Genomic DNA, 7,632 nt, shown 5'->3' with positions numbered 1-7,632 from the left:
CAACTCAAGTGCCCATTTGGCCTATGAGTCAATAAACAAAATGTGGCCATGGAAAATAATTCTATTCAGGCTTAAATAGGAAGGAAGTTTTGGACATATGCTACATGGTGGATTAACCTTGAAGACATTATGCTAAGTGAAATAAACCAATCAAAAAAGGACAAATGCTGTATGATTCTACTTGAATGAGGCACCTAGAATAGTTGAATTCATAAAAACAGAAAGCAAAATGTTGGTAGTCAAGGGCAGCAAGGAAAGGAAATGGAGTCAGTATTTAACAGGTCCAGCTTCAGTTTGGGAAGATGAAAAAGTCTAGAGATGGATGGTGGGGATGGCTCCACAGCCCTGTGAATATACTTCACGCTACAGAATGATACACTTAAAAATGGTTAAAGTGGTAAATGTTATGCATACTTTACCACAATAAAAAATGAAGGAAAGTTACTTACCTCATAGAGTCTCTGTGAGAAATAAAAGCACTAATATATATAAAATGACACACACATTGAACATGATATAAATATATTTGTTTCACAAATACAGATCTCACATATTTTCCAAGTACATTAACAGATAAAAATACTCATGAGAGAAGGTAAAATTAAAATGCAAAATACAAAACTATGCATTACCAGTATAATTCCAGCTTTACTTGAAATATTTTTAAAGATCTACATATATCTCTGCTTGGCCATCTGATGTGAAGAGTTGACTCATTGGAAAAGATCCTGATGCTGGGGAAGGTTGAAGGCAAAAGGAGAAGGGGATGGAAGAGGATGAGCTGGTTAGATAGCATCACCAACTCAATGGACATGAATCTGAGCAAACTCCAGGAGATAGCGGACAGAGAAGCCTGGCATGCTGAAGTCCATGGGGTTGCAAAGAGTCAGACATGACTTAGCAACTGAACAGCAACAACAACAAATATCTATGCATGGAAATGTGACCAAGAGTCTTGACATGTTTCTGATTGTCCCAGTTTTGACAGAGGATGTGTATTATTTTATAAGCTTCCCCCCTAAATTATGATTGTACGTGCTTAAGGGGAGCTTATCTGTATCCTCTAACACTTCCTCATTTACAGGGGAAGACTGTCTGCGTACTGTTTATATCCCCCAGACACTTCATCTATGTGTCCAAGACAAAGCAAGGGTCTCAGTACTAAGGACATTCCTTGGCCCATTTGTTTCACATCCTGTCTTCAGAAGAATTTTGAGAATCCACAGAGACCTGGAGACTACAAATAAGAAACAGGAGTCATACAAGAAAGTTGGCTCCTGTCAGATATGGGCAAAGTTGGCATTTCTGTGTATGTTCCACTTTTTTGTCAGTTAAAGAGACATCAGGGAACTCGCCCCACGTCCCATGTAATCAGGGCTGAGTCGGACATCTCCGGGACTGTACTCATCTCTGGGCTCTCTATTGTCAACCACATCTTCTCTTGCCTTCCATGTAGTTGGACGGTTTCAGAAGCAAAACTTCAGAGAATGTCACTACGTCCTTCCAAATTTGGCCTCAAGTCCCATCACCTTACTCCAGGAGTCCTAAATCTAAAACCTACCAGCTGCAGCTTTCCACCATCCTCTGCTGGGCACATGCACAATATGCCTTTGCTCTTCTCTCTGTCTAGATGTATTCTTCCTAGTCTTCTGCTTTTCTCAAAACACTTCCCATTTTTCAAGGCCCACATGAATTGTCACCTCGGGACAGCCATTCCCAACTCTCCGGGCAGGGTGGAGCTCCCCATCCTCTGAGTTACCAGGGCAGTTGGCAACTCCCCAGAGGATTCTCTCTTGATGTATGTCTAGGGAGATACATCAAGAAAGAATCTGAGAATGTGAGCTTCCTGAGGGCAGGGACAGTAGTCACTCAGCTTTGTAGCCAGAACTCACTGAACATACATCAGATATTAAAGTATTCTGTTCAGTTTTCTCTCAGCTATGACATATCCAGGTGGTGCTAGTGGTAAAGAGCCTCCTGCCAATACAGGAGATGTAAGAGATGCAGGTTTGACCCCTGGGTCAGGAAGATCCCCTGGAGGAGAGCCTGGCAACCCACTCCAGTATTCTTGCCTGGAGAATCCCAAGGACAGAGGAGTCTGGTGGGTTACAGTCCATAGGGTCCCAAAGAGTAGGACATGACTGAAGGAACTTAGCATGCATGCACGCACCTGACATATCAATAACAGTATCCACAATGGAAAGACCATTCTTGTCTACTTTGCTTGATTTGCAGAAGGTGAATATCCAATAAGTTACTGAAAATCTCTTATTCAGAAAGTTTCAAAATGATCCCAAAGGATCATGATAACAACCATGAACTTGCCTGACTCCAACAAAGCAAGCCTGAGCCAAACCATTGCTCTGGTCATAGCATTGCTTAATACTGCTAGAAGTGGAAGCTTTTCAACTGCATTCACCTGAATAATTGAATGGTTCAGTGCTTGGGAGAGGAACAATTGAGTATTCAACTGTTGGGAGAGGAACAATTGAGTATGCTCCATTGTTTGGGAGAGGACTGATTGAATGCTCCATTGCTTGAGAGAGGAACAATTGAGCATGGAATTATTTGGAAAAGAAATAATTAGGCATTCCATTGTTTAGGAGAGGAACAATTTAATATCCCATTCCTTGGGAGAACATTTAAGGATACACGTTCACCAAATTAGGCTGCTGTTCTACCTAAAAAGTTAGTTTCCAAGTCATTTATTTGTTTGGAACAGAGAACATTTTTATCCAGAGAAACAATGTTTATAATGATTTATAGATTTGTAGATTTCCAGAGTAGCACCTTCACCCCCTGGAACATCTATTAACTTTCCATTATATTTGAAGGAGAGTGCTGGCTTCGATTTCCCTTCCAACATATCACCACTTCTGACTGTGCATCAGTAAGAAAGTATGTTCTCGGCAATATAGTCCATGGCATTCTCCAGGCCAGAATACTGGAGTGGGTAGCCTTCCCCTTCTCCAGGGGATCTACTCAACCCAGGGATTGAACCCAGGTCTCCCGCATTGCAGGTGGATTCTTTACCAGCTGAGCCACAAGCGAAGCCCAAGAATACTAGAGTGGGTAGTCTATCCCTTATCCAGAGGATCTTCCCAACCCAGGAATCCAACCGGGTTCTCCTGCATTGCAGGCAGATTCTTCACCAACTGAGCTATCAGGGAAGCCTGCTCAGTCACTCAGTCATGTCCAACTCTTTGGAACCCTATGGACTGTAGCCTACCAGGTTCCTCTGTCCATGGGGTTTTCCAGGCAAGAATACTGGAGTGGGTTGCCATGTCTCCTCCCAGGAGACCTTCCCAACCCAGGAATTGAACCTGTGTATCCTGTTTCTTCTGCATTGGCAGGCAGAGTCTTTACCACTGAGCCACCTGTAAGTCCTTCGGTAAGGAAATGTAGCCCTAAATTCAGCCCTGGATGGCAAGAGTTTGCATTCCCTGCCTTCTCTGCAAACATGTGAACTCTTTTTTTTTTTTTTGCTGTCCCTGTTGTTTTGGTCCTTCACAAGTAGAACATGCTGGATAGCCCAGCCTGATCACTCTCTCAATCACTCTGTGTACATTGAAATCAGTTCTGTGTATATGCAATTAAAGAAAGTAACTCTCTAGGCCATTCACTCCTCAGTGTGTCCTAAATGTCCAAAGGTCAGTGTTATACATCAGGTTACCATAGTTTCATTGCTTTACATTTCTTATCTTCTAAGAGCAAGTTACAGTGAGTTGTACCATCTGCTAAGCCACTGGTACAAGATTTCTTTTTTCTCTTTATTTTTTTAATTGAAGTATAGTTGATTTAAAATGTTGTATCAATTTCTGCTCTACATCAAAGTGTGTACAGCTATAAACATTGCACATTCTTTTTTAATATTCTTTTCCACTATGGATCATCTCGGGAAGTTGTATATAGTTCCCTGTGCTGTACAGTGGGACCTTGTTGCTTATGCATTCTAAATGTAACCGTTTACATCAACTAACCCCAAACTCCCAGTCCATTCCTCTCCCCATACTTCCCTCTTAGCAACCACAAGTGTGTTCTCTATGTCTGTGAGTCGGCTTCTGTTTTATAGACAGGTTTATTTGTGCCACATTTTAGATTCCATATGTAAGTGATGCCATACAGTATTTGTCTTTCTCTTTCTGATTTACTTCACTTAGTATGGGACGAGATGTCAAAGCATTCACTCTTTTGGAACTGGTTGCTTCTTCTAAGAGATAAATCTCTGACAATGCCAGTTTCCTTCAGATAGGAATTTAAATACATCCTTCCCGCCTTCCTTCTCTTCATTTTATACCTGTGATAACTGTTTGCAAAACTGGCTGCCATAGTTACCATCCCTGTGACCACACCCCTGGGTAACCTCTTCCCATGCTGACTCTGGGCTTGACCGTATAACTTGATTCAGCAACGAAACAACAGAGACTGCAAAGCAGGCAGAGACTCGAAAAGTGTTATGTGTTGGGGCTTTATCTGTTCTTAAAGCTCAGCTATCATGTGGGAAAGCCTGACCTAGCTTGTTTGATGATGGGAAACACATAGCCAGTCACCCCTGTTGCCTCAACTTTCAATTGGCTTTCAACTGCCAGGTGTATGAGTGAGGTTACAGATGACACTCAGTCACTGGTCATTCTGCCAGGTGACAAGAGGCTCAAGAGTGAACCCAGCAAACATCGCCAAGTTTGGTTGGCCCAAACCAAAAGTAAGAGTCGTCCATGGAATCAGAAGCTGAAAAAAAAGTGGTTATTGTATTACTCCAGTGAGTTCTAGAGTAGTTTTGTATACAAAGGCTTCCCAGGTAGTGCAGTGGTAAAGACTCTGCATCCCAATACAGGAGATGCAAGAGATTTGGGTTCAATTCTGGGTCAGGAATATCCCCAGGAGTAGGAAATGGCAAACCATTCCAGTATTCTTGCCTGGGAAATCCCATGTATAGAGGAGCCTGGCAGTTTACAGTCCATGGGGTCGCAAAGAGTTGGACCAAACTTAGCAACTGAGCTCACACACACACACACATACACACACATTATACAACAAAAGCTAACTGCTACAGGAATTGACACCTAAAAGTTGGAAGCTGCTGTAACTAAAATCTAAGGTCTCTAGATCAAAGAGACCCACATTCAAAGAACCACAGCCACAGAGTCTCATCATATCTGGGCTTGAAGTTCAGGAGATTCCAGACTTACATTCTACTGTTGTAACTGGATGCTATTTCAGAGGATTCAGAGATGGAACAAGTATTTTTTGTATGTGGGTGGAATGTAATTGATTTTTCAGAGGGCAGACTGTGGTAGATTGTATAGGGAGCCAAAGATTCTCTTAGAAAGGCTTGTACACTGTTTTCACTTTCTTGCTTCTCTTGAAATGTGTGCTTAGTTACTCAGTCATGACCAAATTTTTGCAACCCTATGGACTGGAGTCTCCCAGGCTTCTCTGTCCATGGGATTTCTAAGGCAAGAATACTAGAGTGGTTAGCCATTTCCTTCTCCAGGGGATCTTCCTGACCCAGGGATCAAACTTGGGTCTCTTGGATTGCTGGCGGATTCTTTACTATCTAAGCCACCAATAAGCCTCAGCAGTCCTGACACATGAAAAAGCCTTAGCTAGCCTGTTGGATGATAAGAGACCTGTGGCAGACATGCTCCTTGCCAGTAACCCACCAGAAGTTTGAGTGATGCCATCTATGACCAGCCAATCTGCTGAGGCCAAACAATACAAAGTGAATGCAAACCTATGAGCAAGCTCTGCTGAGATTCACAAAGTCCCACCCATGTAGAAGAGTCATGCATCAGAAATGTGAGCAAAAACTGACACACCTCTAAATACCTATGATCTACTATTAACTGGAGCTTCCCAGGTGGCGCTAGAGGTAAAGAACCCACTTGCCAATGCAGGCAATGTAAAAGACGCCGGTCCGATCCCTGAGTAGGGAGGAGGGTGTGGCAATCCACTCCAGTATTGTTGCCTGGAGAATTCCATGGACAGAGGAGCCTGGAGGGCTACAGTCCATGAGTACACCATGAATCAGACATGACTAAAGTGACTTAGCATGCACAATTAACCACTTTATCAAAATGATACCATAAAACCACTGGAATAAATTATACACATTCGAACTTTTTAAGCTTTTTTTTTTTTGACATGGAGCATTTTTTAAAGTCTTTATTGAAGTTGTTAAAATATTGCTTCTGTTTTTTGTTTTGGTTATATGGCCATGAGGCCCATAGAATCTCAGCTCCAGAACCAGGGATTGAACCCACAACCCCTGCACTGGAACTTGCAATCTTAACCACTGGACCACCAGGGAAGTCCCTACATATTCTAATTTGGAAACTTTAAAGATGCTCCAACTATACCATGCACTTACCACTCCCCTTCATTCATTCAAAACAAGGTTTCCTCCTTTATTTGTTTTTTTTTAATATAGTCAATTTACAATGTGTTAATTTCAAGTATACCTAAGGTATTGAGTGTAATTCCCTGTGAAATACAGTATAGCTTTGTTATTTATCTATTTTATGTAGTTTACATCTGTTACTAATTTGTCTCTTTTCCCTGTGGTAACCATTAGTTTATTTTCTATGTCTGTGAGTCTTTCTGTATATAGATTCATTTGTGTATTCTTTAGATTCCACAAATTAAAGAGATATTATATGCTACTTGTCTTTCTAATTCTGATTTACCGTACTTAGAATAATAATCTCTAGGTCCATCTAAGTTGTTGCAAATGGCATTATTTCATTCATTTTTATGGCTAAGCACAACATTCAGAAAACAAAGATCATGGCATCTGGTCCCATCACTTCATGGGAAATAGATGGGGAAACAGTGGAAACAGTGTCAGACTTTATTTTTTTTGGCTCCAAAATCACTGCAGATGCTGATTGCAGCCATGAAATTAAAAGATGCTTACTCCTTGGAACATGGAGAAAGCAAGAGAGTTCCAGAAAAACATCTATTTCTGCTTCATTGACTATGCCAAAGCCTTTGACTGTGTCGATTACAATAAACTGTGGAACATTCTGAAAGAGATGGGAATACCAGACCAGCTGACCTGCCTCTTGAGAAACCTGTATGCAGGTCAGGAAGCAACAGTCAGAACTGGACATGGAACAACAGACTGGTTTCAAATAGGAAAAGGAGTATGTCAAGGCTGTATATTGTCACCTTGCTTATTTAACTTATATGCAGAGTACATCATGAGGAACGCTGGGCTGGAAGAAGCACAAGCTGGAATCAAGATTGCCGGGAGAAATATCAATAACCTCAGATATGCAGATGACACCACCCTTATGGCAGAAAGTGAAGAGGAACTCAAAAGCCTCTTGATGAAAGTGAAAGAGGAGAGTGAAAAGGTTGGCTTGAAGCTCAACATTCAGAAAACAAAGATCATGGCATCTGGTCCCATCACTTCATGGGAAATAGATGGAAAAACAGTGGAAACAGTGTCAGACTTTATTTTTGGGGGCTCCAAAATCACTGCAGATGCTGACTGCAGCCAGGAAATTAAAAGACGCTCACTCCTTGGAAGGAAAGTTATGACCAACCTTGATAGTATATTAAAAAGCAGAGACATTACTTTGCCAACCAAGGTCCGTCTAGTCAAGGCAATGGTTTTTCCCGTGGTCA

Source organism: Moschus berezovskii, chromosome 6 (genome assembly GCF_049115385.1).
Source record: "Moschus berezovskii isolate FMDL1 chromosome 6, NW_MosBer_1.0, whole genome shotgun sequence".
Classification (NCBI taxonomy): domain Eukaryota; kingdom Metazoa; phylum Chordata; class Mammalia; order Artiodactyla; family Moschidae; genus Moschus; species Moschus berezovskii.
Note: the sequence above shows the minus strand (reverse complement) of the source record.